The sequence below is a fragment of the Cricetulus griseus genome, chromosome 2 (assembly GCF_003668045.3).
Source record: "Cricetulus griseus strain 17A/GY chromosome 2, alternate assembly CriGri-PICRH-1.0, whole genome shotgun sequence".
Taxonomy (NCBI): Eukaryota; Metazoa; Chordata; class Mammalia; order Rodentia; family Cricetidae; genus Cricetulus; species Cricetulus griseus.
In genome coordinates, this window is record NC_048595.1 from 132,007,297 (window position 1) to 132,021,867 (window position 14,571).

The window sequence follows — 14,571 nt, forward strand, 5'->3', positions numbered from 1 at the left end:
AACCACTTTTGAATTTCATTATTACAAGTAGTATATAATTTCATCAAGTCATTATATAGTATGCCTCAGATTTGCTACACATATATTATGTACATTTAAAAATTTAAACATACAAAAAGTATCCCAAGAGTAAACAACAAAACAATATCTATTCCTGAGTTTTATTCCATAGGAGGATATGGGACATAGTAAAGAGGGTAGGAAGACAGTATGAAACAATCTAAGACAAGAGGAGTCCTAACTCAAATTTCAACAAGATTAATCGCATCAATAATTCTTTGTAATAGGTATACTGAAGGACAGTGGACCAGAAATCAGAAATTTTGGATATATATTGGATTCTATAAAGTTTTGCTTAATGTGCCATAAAGTTCATAAAGTCAACTTTATTATGTTTAGTAAATCGTTCTGTTACCCTCATGAAAAATGAAAATTGTAGACCCTTCAGCAGCTTCATATGAAATAATCTCAGGACCAAAATGGTAAACCAGATAAAGAAATATTTCTTTACACCAAATCACTGCTGCCTAGGTGATTGATTTTAATAATTGTCTAGTAGCAATTTATTTAAATATTCAAAGTAGGAAGAATTATATTAAAATGGCAGTATCACCAAAGTCAGTTCCAGGATTTCAGGAAAGGGACTCTGCAGAATGGATATTTGGCTGAGCCCTGAAGTATCTGTTCAGAAAAGGTATAATATCAGAAGTGGCAAATTCCCTAAATTTTCCAAGAGTCTGGTTATATAATTTCTGCATATTTTTGACTTCATACTGATAACATGAAGTTTTGATTTCTAAAGTGATCAGGGATTAATTATGGTCATGATTGACCTAGCACTTTCCTAAAATAATGGATTTTTATAATAGCTTGCTAAGGTATCAGCCCACATATACTAAATTATAGTTTTCAATTTTTTCAAGACAGATACTCAAAATAAACTTCTGCCTATATTTTCAGTAGTTATGAATTTATTTTCTTAATGACAAATTTAAATGAAAATTTCTTACAGTCTTTACTCACAGTAAATTTATTTTTAATATCCTAAATCCATTGGATGGACAGTTAAATAGTTAGACAGATTTGTGGTTACAATGCAAGAACTATAAGATGGTTCCATTCCACTTAGAATTTTCCCAGTTCAGAATCTTACTAAAACTCTCTGAAGTGATGCTAGATTCTTGCACTTCTTTTAAAGCTAATTTTTAAAAACTTCTGTATCTTAGATGCTGTGCAAATGCATGACAGGTGACAAGAATGAAAGGATCTTATTTGACTTTGGCTTCAGAAACAAGATGCAGCTTGTCAAAGGCTGTACTCACTTTTTTCATTGAAGATTTTTTGAGATTGATATGTAAAATAAGATTGTTTATAATTTAAATAAAGTTTATAAAAATAGACTTTTTAAAATATGTGGCCTTCACATAATATTTTTGACATTATTTAATGCAGTTTTGACAGTGTAACCAACTCTCTTTTGTATCATTTTCTTCAAATTTTACAAAAAATATAACAGTTTATAAGTGATAATATTTAACCAATTCCAGATTATAAGATACAAATGAAGAACTCAAGTTTTTCTATTACTATCAAGAAGAGTGTAATTTATCTTAATGATTACAAATTCAGAATTCATTAGTGTATAAATATTTTGCCATAATGTTCAAGAAGAATTTTAATGCATTTAAAGCTGAAAGTACAATAAATTATTCATTGAACACACAAAAATGATTTCTGCTTCGATTTTAAATGTTTTAAGTAAAATGCAAATGTAGAAGCATTCACATACTTTCTGCTGACATCAAATGGAGCTTCTGTGAACAAACATTCTGTTTTTGCAAACATACACTATAAGCAAGAGCAAGTTACAGTATTGATTTAAGTGACCTTGATAGTTTTCACTACTTTACTTGCTGTTGATTAGTTATGGTTCTGAGATCCTCAGAAAATTGATGAGGTGGTGGTGATTGTGCAACTGAGAGAAAAAGGCCTTGGGGGGATTAACAGGAATAAAAGGGCTTCATTTATAGTAATAATAATGAACTACATCACTAAGAAAGATTTAAGTAGAAAATAGTCTTATATTAATGATTAATTTTAAGAAGCTCATGAGGGGTAGAAATCTTAACTGTAAGATTTCAGAAATGGGGAATAATGAAAGAAGGTTTTAACTGAAAGGGGGGATGGGAAGATATGTCAGAAAATGGGGTGGGGAAAAGATAATTATTACTAAAGATGTTTGAAATAGTGAAATAAAAATCTCCTATTTAACAAAAGTTTAGAAAGCGTTTGGATAACCTACACAAGATGGTAATGCTTCCCCCAGAAAACCATAGTTTATCAAACAAAAGTTCTATGACAAGGTATGTAGAAGCCCCTGAAACATTGGGATTTATAGCAATTCTCTTGGTTTCTCACCAAAATTTGATGGTGAGATACTATAGCTTATATTTGATCACAGGATATGACAAAATCAGGTTGGTTCTTACTTGGAAGACTCTTCCCTGCTATTTACCTTTCACAGTGCTGGAAGACGCTATGAAGGCTTCCCATAGAGAAAGCTACTAATAGTCTTATCCAGGTGTGAATCCTATGAACCACAGCAATGACAGACCTGACAATAAAGGCCCAATGGAGAAATAATTACATTAATGTTATGGGGCTAGCCAATCACTTTCTGATTGATTGTAAGGCCCACTCCACAAGAAGGAATTTATACCAAATGCTGTGCACCAGATCAAGGACTGTGGTTGTAGTTTATAATCCCTAGAGGAGAATCAAAGAGCTGTTTTGCTAAATTAAAATAATATGAAAGTGTGTTATAATTATTGATTTTATAGCCCTAGATTATTATAGCTCTAAGCTCACATAAGGTGATCTTTCTACACTGGACAGCATCATAGACTCATAATAGCTTAAAGAGGTTAGAATACGTGACTGTGGACTACTGGACTTAATTAAGACATCAATGTCACACAAGCACTCACAGGGCTCAAGGGATAATGTAGGAAAGGAATCAAAAGACTTTAAAAGCCAATGGTGCAGAGGGCTCTTCCAGACTTTGCATAAGCAATGTACTCTTGAAGTCATTCTAGTTGTGGTTAATCTTGAAACCTTACTTTTCTCTGAACAACTGTTGATGAACAGAGGTGGCTAGAAAAAGGGATGTCACTACTTTACAGTGATGTAAACAATGATATGTGGCTCATGATGTTTCAATAAGCTTATACCCATGCTCCTGCAAGCATATCCATTTAAACTCAATAAAGATTGTTGTTATACACACTCAACACACAAAGACATGAAAGCTGATAGGAATTTTATTGTGAGATTTGTTTCTTTTATGAATATTCAATTTGATGACTATTAAATCCTTCCTGTACTCTTATTCCTCTTTCACTGCTTATTTCACTGTATTCAATCTCATTCCTATCAAGAGCCTTCCCCCAAGGTTATCTTCTTAATGTCTACATGCCTTCCAATCATGACACACTGTGCTGGTTAGTTTTGGTTAAGTTGGCACAACCTATATTGGCTAAAGAAGGAAAGTGCAATATCAATTGATGTCTGTGTCCTTTCAGAATGCATTAGAGAGATTTAATATTTTCTCACCAAATATTTTTTGTTTCAGAAAACTCTAGTATTTTAATAGGAATGTGTCATTTTTATAACTTTTAATATAGCACTGTTTTATGAAAATTCATTAAGTGTAGACATTGTACTATAAGTCATAATACAGTAGAAATTAATAGTTATAACTCACATGAAGAAAAGCCCTTTGGTAGCTTCCATAATTTTGAAGATTGGAAAGGGATCCTGAAATGATAACTTTTGAGGATAACTATTGTTACCCTTAGAAACACTGGCTAAATTCTAATTAAAATACAAAAATAATTCTTCAGTTTCTCACTTATAAAACTGTAGGTACTCCAAGTTGTAAGCAGATTGTTTAATTGTCTATTTGCTCTTACTAGTCATTCACTCAATACTCGTTCTAAAATGACAACTCATTTGAAATTAAATGCCTGAACTGCCTATCTGGTAACATTATGTTCCTCTGAATGTTTTTATCGTTTAATTTACAAATCATTTAATATATGTTAGATTAAGAAACTGAAGAAATATACATTGCAGCGCCCATTTGCGCACTCCACTAGAGTCATTGCTCTCTCATCAACATCCCTGGAGAATGCTATGGTGAATGTTGAAATTGATCAATAAAGCATTTAAAATATGATGGTAGCCTTTTCTTAATTGTTATTTATTACTTTAGAAAGAAGAATTGATACGTGGGCATCTTGAATTACTTTCTTAGAGTCCAGGATGAAATAAGATCTCAAAAAAATGTCAATGAAGGACTTCACATACAACTTTTCCCAGTTTTGCTAAATGTCTAAAGGCTGTATTTAGAGATGGTCAGTGTAGACATTAAAACAGTTCAAAAAACAAAATTTGAAATAGAATTTACCTTCAGAGTTGAAATATTGAGCTTCATTAACATACATGTAAATAAGAGAAAAAAAAAACACTTTAGGGTCTTACATTCCACCATTAGATGGATTAGGCATACACAAAAGAGTAAACTCCGAAATTGGCAGATCAATAATAGAATAATCAATTGTTGAAGGAACAATGCAGCAACAGAAAACTTGAACACATCTCCTTTTTATTCATCACACATCATCATTTTCAATATGACTCGGAGGATTAAAGAAAAGACTCAGCAGCTAAGTATTCATTGCTCCTGCAGAGGATGTGAATCCAATTCCCAGGACCCACACAATGTCTCACAACTCTCTGTAACTCCTGTTCATAGGATTTCAACACCTTATTCTGGACTCATCCAACAGCACACATATGTGTTGCACATGGACACATGCCAGCCAAACATTCATATACATAAAAACAACAAACCAAAGGTAACATGAACTACATTTTATTAGGAAGGAGGACTATTAAAAAGAAATGTTTCAATCTGAAATTAGACATTACAGATTGTTCAAGACGAGACAGGCTGTTTTTTTTTTTTATTACCCCCATTCTGTCACTACAACAATCCGTTGTCAAAACAGTCCACACATATGGTATTTATAAGAAAACTTTAGTTTACTTCACATGATTTTATTTTACTCTAGACTGCCTGCAATTCAGATGTTCTTTTTTTTCAATCACTGAGGATAATTTAATAAGATGTTTTCTTAGACAAAGCACCATTCATATTTTAACATCCAATCACAAACTTTGCAGAGCTTCTGAGATGAGTAACTTTCCATGTTTCCGTGTAAGCTTTCAGAAACCATCTGTCTGTTATATTTTTTCCATGTAAAGTTCGGGAATGAAGAAAATTTAAGTGCCAAACATAATAAAGAATCAATTACTGACATCAGGGTGTTGAAGAAATTGTACCTATGGAAAATCCTTCTACAAATCTAAAATGACATTTTAACTGTTTGTTCTTGTGTCTTCAATAAAATAAAATGGTAAAAACAGGAGCAAACCGAGATAGTAGTGGTAAGTTTAACTGAAATGACAACACTGAATTATAAAGAATACATATGTTATTATTGTATAGAACTAAATTGAGAACAAATGAGTATTTTTTATTTGATTGGTCCTTCACTTCTGAAATTGGCTAACATCTGCAGTGAGGTCTTTTTGTGCATTTTAGTCTGTCTCAGTTTGCAGCTTAAAACTCAGAACACCATCCTGTTGTTTATATTTTCATACATCATGAAATATGTTATAATGAAGCTCTTGGGATTATAACTATTTAAAGTAGTTGGCAAAAGGTTTCAGGCACTGTAATAGTGACTGTTAGTAAAGACATGAAGTAGCAGAGTTACACATACAAGTGCTTTTGTCTTTCTGTTGTATCTGTCAATTCCATAGCTCACTGTATACTTGAAATAATGACATTTCCAAAGATAGGTTGTTAAAAGTGAATACTTTCAGATTTAAGAAGAACTCCAAAGAATTGTTTAGTCAGTTATATAATGGATGACAACAGAAAGCAATAGTGGAAAGGCCAGTTTAAATGCCCTTCCCTTATAACGAGATTGATGACTACCTTATAAGCCATCCTAGAGCCTTCATCTACTAGCTGATGGAAGCAAAAGCAGACACCCACAGGTAATCACTGAACTTAACTTCTGGAATCCAGTCGCAGAGAGGGAGGAGTGATGAGCAAAGGGGTCAGTACCAGGCTGGAGGAACCCACAGAAACAGCTGACCTGAACAACGGGAGCTGATGGAACCTAGACTAATAGCTGGGAAACCAGCATAGGATCAACCCAGATCCCCTGAAAGCGGGTGCCCTTTAGGAGGCCTCTGCAATCTATGGGGCCTCTAGTAACAGGTCAGTATGTATTCCTAGTGTATGAATGAACTTTGGGAGCCCATTCAACATAGAGGGACATTCTATCAGCCTAGACACACAGAGGAAGGCCTAGGCTCTGCTCCAAATAATATGACAGACTTTGAAGTTCCCCCATGGAATGCTTCACCCTCTCTGTGGTGCAGAAAGAGGATGGAATAGGTGGTCAGTGGGGGTCAGGGGAGGGAGATGGAACTGGGATTGAAGTCTAAAACAAGATTGTTTCTAATTTAAATTTAAAAAGAAAAATGAAGCTACATATAAAAGGCAATACTGAATTAAAATCTGCTTTAGAAGTAGCACATGGGTTTATATCAGTGCAAAAGAATAACTAATCTCTCCAAGTTACAGAACAATAAAAGAGTCAAAAAAGGCTAAAATATAGATAGTAGGTGTGGGGATACTATAGATGACCCAGTTTATAGGTCGGGTCAAGAGGATGAAAACAGAGTGTCAAAGAAATAAGTAAGCCAGTAGGATAAATGAGTACTATCTAAATATTTTGAGTAAAATTAGTCATATTTGTGTCAATGTCAGTGATGAAGTTATACAATCACATATGTTTATATAAATATATATCTTACTATATATGAAAATGTTGAAAATTCTGATAAGAATAAAGAAAACACTCCTCAAACTCACAAGCTTGACAATAAAGAATTATCCTGTAGCAAAGAGATGTATGCAAGTAAAATGATAGTATTTTTCTAATGTCTGTGGAATATCAGTGGTATTTTGACAACACAAGAGTGAATAAATACTTTATGAAGCCTATTCAACATCATTCTTACATAGACTCAAATGCTTTCTGGAAGGGAGTGTTGAATTTTGTATTTCTAAATAAAACTGGAGTCAAGAAGGCTTCAAGTCCCTTCCAGTCTCATCAACAAAGTTTACTGGCAGTCTCCCTACAGTTATCATCCCATGCACAAAGGTCACTTAATTACACTTCCAAGTGCAGCGAAATTATCATTTCTTGTAGCTGTCATTTTGATCCTAAAATAGGCACTGTCTTCTTCCTGTGGATGTTAACATATAATCAACAATAACTGACCAAAATTGACCTTTTTTGACCCATAGCTGAAAAGAAACTGTTGTGTTTTTTTTGCCAGAACAATCCACTTCAAAATGAGCAAGTCTAATATGTAGAACTTCTGTCTGTGGCTGCTGTCACAAACCTCAGTGCATAGCCCAGTAGTTTCTTAAGAGATAAGCAATGTGCAGCAATAAGAGGTTACACAGTATGGCTTTGTCCTCTGAATGACATTATGTGGTCAACTATAAAATAAAATCTCACCAGGCTCAATAATGAAACATGAGACTTCAGGAGTTTGAATTACATCTCTGGCTGCTGTGACGATCTGACTATCTGAACAGCTTTAACTTCAAAATTGTATGATGTATTTCCTGATATCACAGGTAAGCCAAGTTATTTCAATGAGTGTCTCACAAGGGTTAGATTGCTGGTTGTTAACTTCCATTTTAAGAAACTTTCAGAAAGGAACCATTCCTGAGGTCAAGTCCAGCCAGAGCAGGCTACATTTGATAATGTCTAAATCATAGACAAAGGTGCTAAATCTATACAATGGGAAAAAAAGATAGCATCTTCAACAAATGGTGCTGGCACATCTGGATTTGGGCATGCAGAAGATTGTAAATAGATCCAAATCTGTCACCATGCAAAAAACCTAAGTGCAAATGGATCAAAGACCTCAATATAAATCCAGGCACACTGAACCTTCTAGAAAAGAATGTGGGAGATACCCTTGAATGAATTGGCACAGAAGACTGCTTCCTGAACATTACATCAGTAGCACAGACATTGAGGTATGCAGTTAACAAATGGGACCTCCTGAAAGTGAGAAGCTTCTGTAAGGCAAAGGATACAATCAGTAAGACAAACCGACAGCCCACAGAATGAGAAAAGATCTTCACCAACGAGACATCTGACAGAGCGCTGATTTCCAAAATATAAAATGAACTCAAGAAGCTAGCCACCAAAACATCGAACAATGAAATTAAAAAGTGGGGTGCATCATATAAACTATATGCCTAATTTAATGTTTTTTTATGAGTTACCTTAGTTGCAGTGTTTTATTACGGAAAAGTAACTAAGAGAGGGTCTAAGTGTCTCAGTCTATGTTCAAACCTAAAATATAAAAACATAAAGTATGTACACCAGTAACCAAAAAAAAAGTGGGGTGGAGAACTAAATAGACAATTCTCAACAGAGGAAATCAGAAATGGCTGAAAGACACTTTAAAAAGTGCTCAAAATCCTTGGCCATCAGAGAAATGCAACTCAAAACAACTCTGAGATACCACCTCACACCTTTCAGAATGGCTAAAATCAAAAACACCAATGACCATCTATGCTGGAGAGGATGTGGAGAAAAAGGAACACTCCCCCATTGCTGGTGGGAGTGCAAACTTCTAAGACCACTTTGGAAATCAGTATTGTAGTTGCTCAGAAAAATGGGAATCAGTCTACCTCAAGATCCAGCAATTCCTCTTTTGGGCGTATACCCAAATAATGCATGTCCATACACCATGGACATATGTTCAACCATGTTCATATCATCGTTGTTTGTAATAGCCAGAACCTGCAAGAAACCTAGATGCCCCTCAACTGAAGAATGGATAGAGAAAATGTGGTACATTTATACAAAGGATTACTACTCAGCAGAAAAAAACAATGGGATCTTGAAATTCGCAGGCAAATGAATGGAACTAGAACAAACTATTCTGAGTGAGGTAACTCATTCACAAAAAGACACACATGGTATGTACTCACTCATATATGAATTTTAGACATAGAACAAAGTATTACCAGCCTATAATCCTCTTCACCAAAGTAACTAGGAAACAAGAAAGACTCTAAGGGAAAAATGCATGGATCCCAGAGAATGGGAAGGGGCAGGAACTCCTGAGCTAATTGGGAGCATGAGTGCAGGGGAGAGGGAGCTACCAGAATGAGAGGAGAAGAAGAGGTGAGAGGAGGAAATGGAGGAGCAGAAATGTTGAGTTGGGGGGAGAATAGAGGAGTGCAGGATGAGAGATACCATATCAGAGGGAGCCCTTATAGGTCCGAGGAGGGATCTGGCCCTAGGTAGATTTCCAGAGAGCTACAAGGATGACACCAACTGATAATCTAGGCAATGGTGAAGAGGATAACCTAAATGCCCTTCCCCCATAATGAGACTGATAACTACTTTTTATGCCATCCTAGAGCCCTCATTCAGTGGCTGATGGAAGCAAAGGCAGACACCCACAGATATACACTGAATTGAACGCTGGAAACTAGTTGCAGAGAGGGAGGAATGAAGATCAAATGGGTTGGTATCAGGCTGGTGAAACCCACAGAAACAGCTGACCTGAACAAGGGGGAGCACATGGACCCCAGAATGCTGTCTGGGAGGCCAGCACAGGACTGATCCAGACCCCTGAAAATGAATGTCAATTAGGAGGCCTCCACACCCCAGAGGGCCCCTGGTAGTGGATTAGTATTTTTCCCTGGTGTAAGAAGGGACTTTGAGAGCCCATCCCATGTGAAGGGATGCACTCTTGGCCTGGACACATGGGGGAGGGCCTAGCCTGGCCCAGGATGATGTGGTGAACTTTGGGGAGCCACCATCAAGGGCCCTACCCTGCCTGGGGAGTGGAGGGTGGATGAGGTGGGAGGCAGGTGGTGGGGCAAGTCAGGGGTTGGGGGGAGTGTTGGGGGGAAAGGGAGAGAGAGGGAGAAGGGATTAACATGTGAAGCAAGTTTATTCCTAATTTGAACTAAGAAAAAAATTACTGAACTTCTTGGCATTATTTTTCTACAGTTTTATGTTAATTCATAATACATTGCATCTCTTATGTTTGCTGCATATGTTTGTCAATGTGCCTCATTTCCTCTCAGACAGGGTCCTTTCATTTTTATTTAAAATAGACTCTTTAAATATAATATATTGGATCACCATCCCTTAACTCTTTCCAGATTAGCCCCACCTCCCCAGCCACCCAAATCTACATCCTCTCTTGGTCTCTCTCTTTGGAAAACAAACTGCAGGCATCTAAAATACAAAATAAAAATGTAATAATAAATTAGAAAAATAAGAACAAATGAGTCTGAATATGATAAAACTAACAAATAAATAGAAAAATAAGAACCAGTGAAAAAGCACAAAAACATATATAGATGCAGAAACATCCACATTCACAATCACAGAAATACGGTTAAAACACAAACATACAAATTATATATAAGAACAGATCTGTAGAGTAAGATGAAAAGAAAAGAAAAAAATGTTGAAACAAAGCATAATAAGATAAAAATTCTCCAAAAATGAGATTGAATTTGTTCTGTATTGACCATCTACTTTCTTAAAAATGCTTTGTATACCCAGTCAGATTCCTTCTGATGGAGAAAACTAATTTCTCATCTGTTAATGGCTATCAATTAGAGACAGATTCTGGATTCTGGATGTAAACTTGGGTCCAATTCTACTCTTGAAACCTCACAGTCTCAGACTTGTATAGGCACAGGGAATGCTGGCATAGTCACTGTGAGTTATTATGTGTTTTGGTCTTACTGTGTTAATTAGAAAACCTTGTTTAATTTGTATCCTCCATCACCTTGGGCTCTTACAATTTTTCCTTCTTAGCTTCCATAGGGTTCTTTAAGCAGGTAGGAGAGAGACTTCATGGAGACATCCATTTAGGACCACATATTCCCAGGCATCTTACTCTCAGCACATTGCCCAGCTGTGGGTCTCTGTATTTATTTCCTTTTACTGTAGGAGAATGCTTCTCTGATAATGGCTAAGCAAGATACTGATCTATGAGTATAGCATAATTTCAATTGGAGTTGTTTTGTTGCTCGGTTCTTTTAGCAAAACAGTAATATTTGGGTCTTCTCTAGGTCTTTGGCCTATCTGGTCTCAGTTTTCAGACCACCTGACTTTCATCTCATAAATAGGGCCCTGTGTTCAACTGATATTGGTTGGCTAGCTCCAAAAGATTTGAGCCACTATTGCGCTAGCCCATTTTGCACATAGGTCACCATTGTAGATTGAAGAGTTTGTAGTTGGGTAGGTATACAGAGTAACTTCTAGTACCCTGAACAATCTCTATTAGAGGCAAATGAGTTGTATACATGTTGATTCAGCAATAGGACTTTCCCATTAGTTTGAGGAGAGCAACCAATAGACTTAACATTAGCTTAGGTTAATGGGCTCCTATGGGATTCTTTGACCAGCAACTTGAAAAGATTTAGCCCACTCACAGAGGTGGAGTCATCATTTAATGTCCAGCTATGATTAGTGTCTACTGTTATTTGACGATCCCATTTATATCACTTTTGTATATGTATATATTTTAGGAAGCTTCTACTGTATTAGGTATCCATCCAAACCCTCAAATGACTCAAAGTTTTAGCTGCCCATCCCCCATTCCCTTTTCCATCTCTCTTTTTTCTCCCCCTCCCCATTTTATCATCCCATTTCAGCCTCCCTCCATGTCCACTTGCATCTATACATATTATGCTACTCAATTTCTGCTCCCAAGGGAGATCCAGTTCTTCGCTCAGTCCCTTATTAAATACATAATATCTGTGGTAATATGGTTGTAGCCTGCTTATCAAAAATGTAATTACTCACATCTGCATATAAGCTGACACATGTCATATTTGTCTTTTTCAGTCTGGTTACGTCACTCATGATGATTTCTGTGAGTTCCATCCATTTAGCTGAAATTTCATTATTTTATTTTTTAATAGTTGAATAATATTGAATTGTATAAATGTACCACATTTCCTTTATTCGTTCAACTGTGGAGGGACATCTAGGTTGCTTCCAATTTCTGGCTATTAAGAATAGAACAGCAATGTACATGATTGAACAAGTATCTCTTCATCCTATCTGTGATAGGATGAAGCTTGTTTAGGGTAAATGCTGAAATATGGTATAGGTGGATCATGAAGAAGAGATATTCCCATCTTCCTAAGTAACCACCACACTGATTTTCATAATGACTGTACAAGCATGCACTACCACCAGTAAGTGTTCTGTTACTCTGTCTCGCCAGGATGAGCCATCATTTGTTTTCTTGATCTTGCCCATTCCAATTGAATGTAGGTTTGATTTACATTTTCTGTGTGACTAAATATATTGAACATTTATTTAAGTTATTCTAGCCATTTGCATTTCTACTTTTGAGAATACTCTGTTTAATCTCTATGCAATTATTAAATAATTGTGTTATTATATTTTTATGTCAAGTTTCTGAGTTCTTTATATATGTTAGATATTAGCCCTCTATTGGATGTGTAGTTGGTACAAATATTTTCTCATTCGTAGGCTGCTACTGTTGCTGAATGATGGTGCCATTTGCTGTACAGTGGCTTTTCAGTTTCATGATGATCAATTTTTTAATTGTTCTTACAGTCTGTGCTAACATTGGTCTGTTCACAAAGTATTTTCCTCTACCAATGAAGTCAAGACAAATCTCCTCTTTCTCATCTATCCATAAGTATGGGTCTGTTTGCATCTATCTACATGCACTGATCCAATTTGGACATAATCATTTGTAGAAGAGGCTGTTTTGTTCCTCTTGTAATTCTGACTTCTTTGTGAAAAAGAAAAGTCAGGTTTTCATAGGTGTGGGAACTTACCTGTGGGCCTTCATTTCAATTCCAGTGCTCTACCTATCTGTTTCATGCCAGTTCCATTACTGTAGTTCTGTAGTATAACTTGAAATGGGGGATAGTGAGACCTCTAGCATTTCTTTTATTCTTCAAGATTCCTTTAATTATCCTTGTTTTTGTTTTTCCATTTGTGTGTATTTCCATATGAAGCTGAAAATTGTTCCTTAAAGATTTGTAGATAATTGTGTTAGAATTTTGATGGGGAATTGCATTAAATCTGTAAATTATTTTGGAGGGTAGTCATTTTTACTGTATTAGTTTTACAGATCAAGGAGCATGGGGGATCTTATCCCTATTTTGTTCTTAGTCTATTGCCATTTGCATATAGGAAGGCTACTGTGTGTGTGTGTGTGTGTGTGTGTGTGTGTGTGTGTGTGTGTGTGTGTGTTAATTTTATACCTGCTACTTTGCTGGAACTATTTATCAGCTGTAGGACTTTCCTGGTTGTGGGAAAACTAAGCCTCAATGGGCCTGACAGCTGGCCGAGAGCATGCACAGTTGCTATCTCCTGACAGCTGGCCTGGGTCTGCCAGAGGGTCTTGAGAAGAACAGAAAAGAGATGATGTGGACCTATGAACAGTGACCATGTCACATCAGCAGATGACAGCTCAGTGGATTTCCTCTCCTGGTACAGGCTTATGGAGTACATAAAGCTTACGCCTTCCTGGAATAAACTGTTCTTGTTGTTTCATCTTGTTCCCAATACCTGTGTCATTGGTGTTGAGCCTACTTTCCCCCACCCCTAAGGGACACAATTTGAGATCCTGCAACACCTGGTGGAATTTTTAGATCACCTATGTATAGTATCATACCATGATAAAATAAAGTTATTTTGATTTCTATCCTTCTTATTTGTATCCTGTTGAACATCTTCAGTTGTCTATTGCTCCTTTTAAGACTTCAAATATTATATTGAATAGGTATGGAAAGAGTGGAAAACTTTGACATGTTCATAATTTTAGTTGCAATGCTGTGGTATTTTTCTCCATTTATGGTAAAGTTGGTTATGGGCTTTCTGTAACTGACTTTATTATGTTAAGACATGTACTTTGCTTCCCTAGTCTCGCCACTCCAGAACTTTTATCATTGAGGAGTCGAAGAATATTTCTTCATTTAATGAGATGATTCTGTGGTTCTTGTCTTCCAATATGCTTATATGGTGGGTTACAGCCTCCATCTCTAGCATGGAGCTACTTAAGCATGGTGGATCTTTATGCTGTGTTTTCATACTTAGTATTTTAAGATAAAGAAATTTTGCAACTGTTTGTTAGGAAAATTGGTATATATTTCTATTGATTTTCTAAAATATTTATTTATTTATTTTACATCAGGACCCCAGTTTCCCCTCCCTCCTCTCTTTCTATTCTCTCCCCACTATCCACTACTCTTCTGTTTCTATTCATAAAAGTATAGGCATCCCACGGGTATCAACAAAGCATGCATAGTAAGTTGCAGTAAGACTAAGCACTCCCCCCTCATTGTATTTAGGCTGGACAAGGCGACCCAGTATA

General features: G+C 36.0%; 1 pseudogene; it reads left to right on the forward strand.

Moving 5' to 3' along the window:
* The window catches only part of LOC100762937, a 112,125-nt pseudogene that overhangs the window by 9,850 nt on the left and 87,704 nt on the right, over window positions 1-14,571 (forward strand).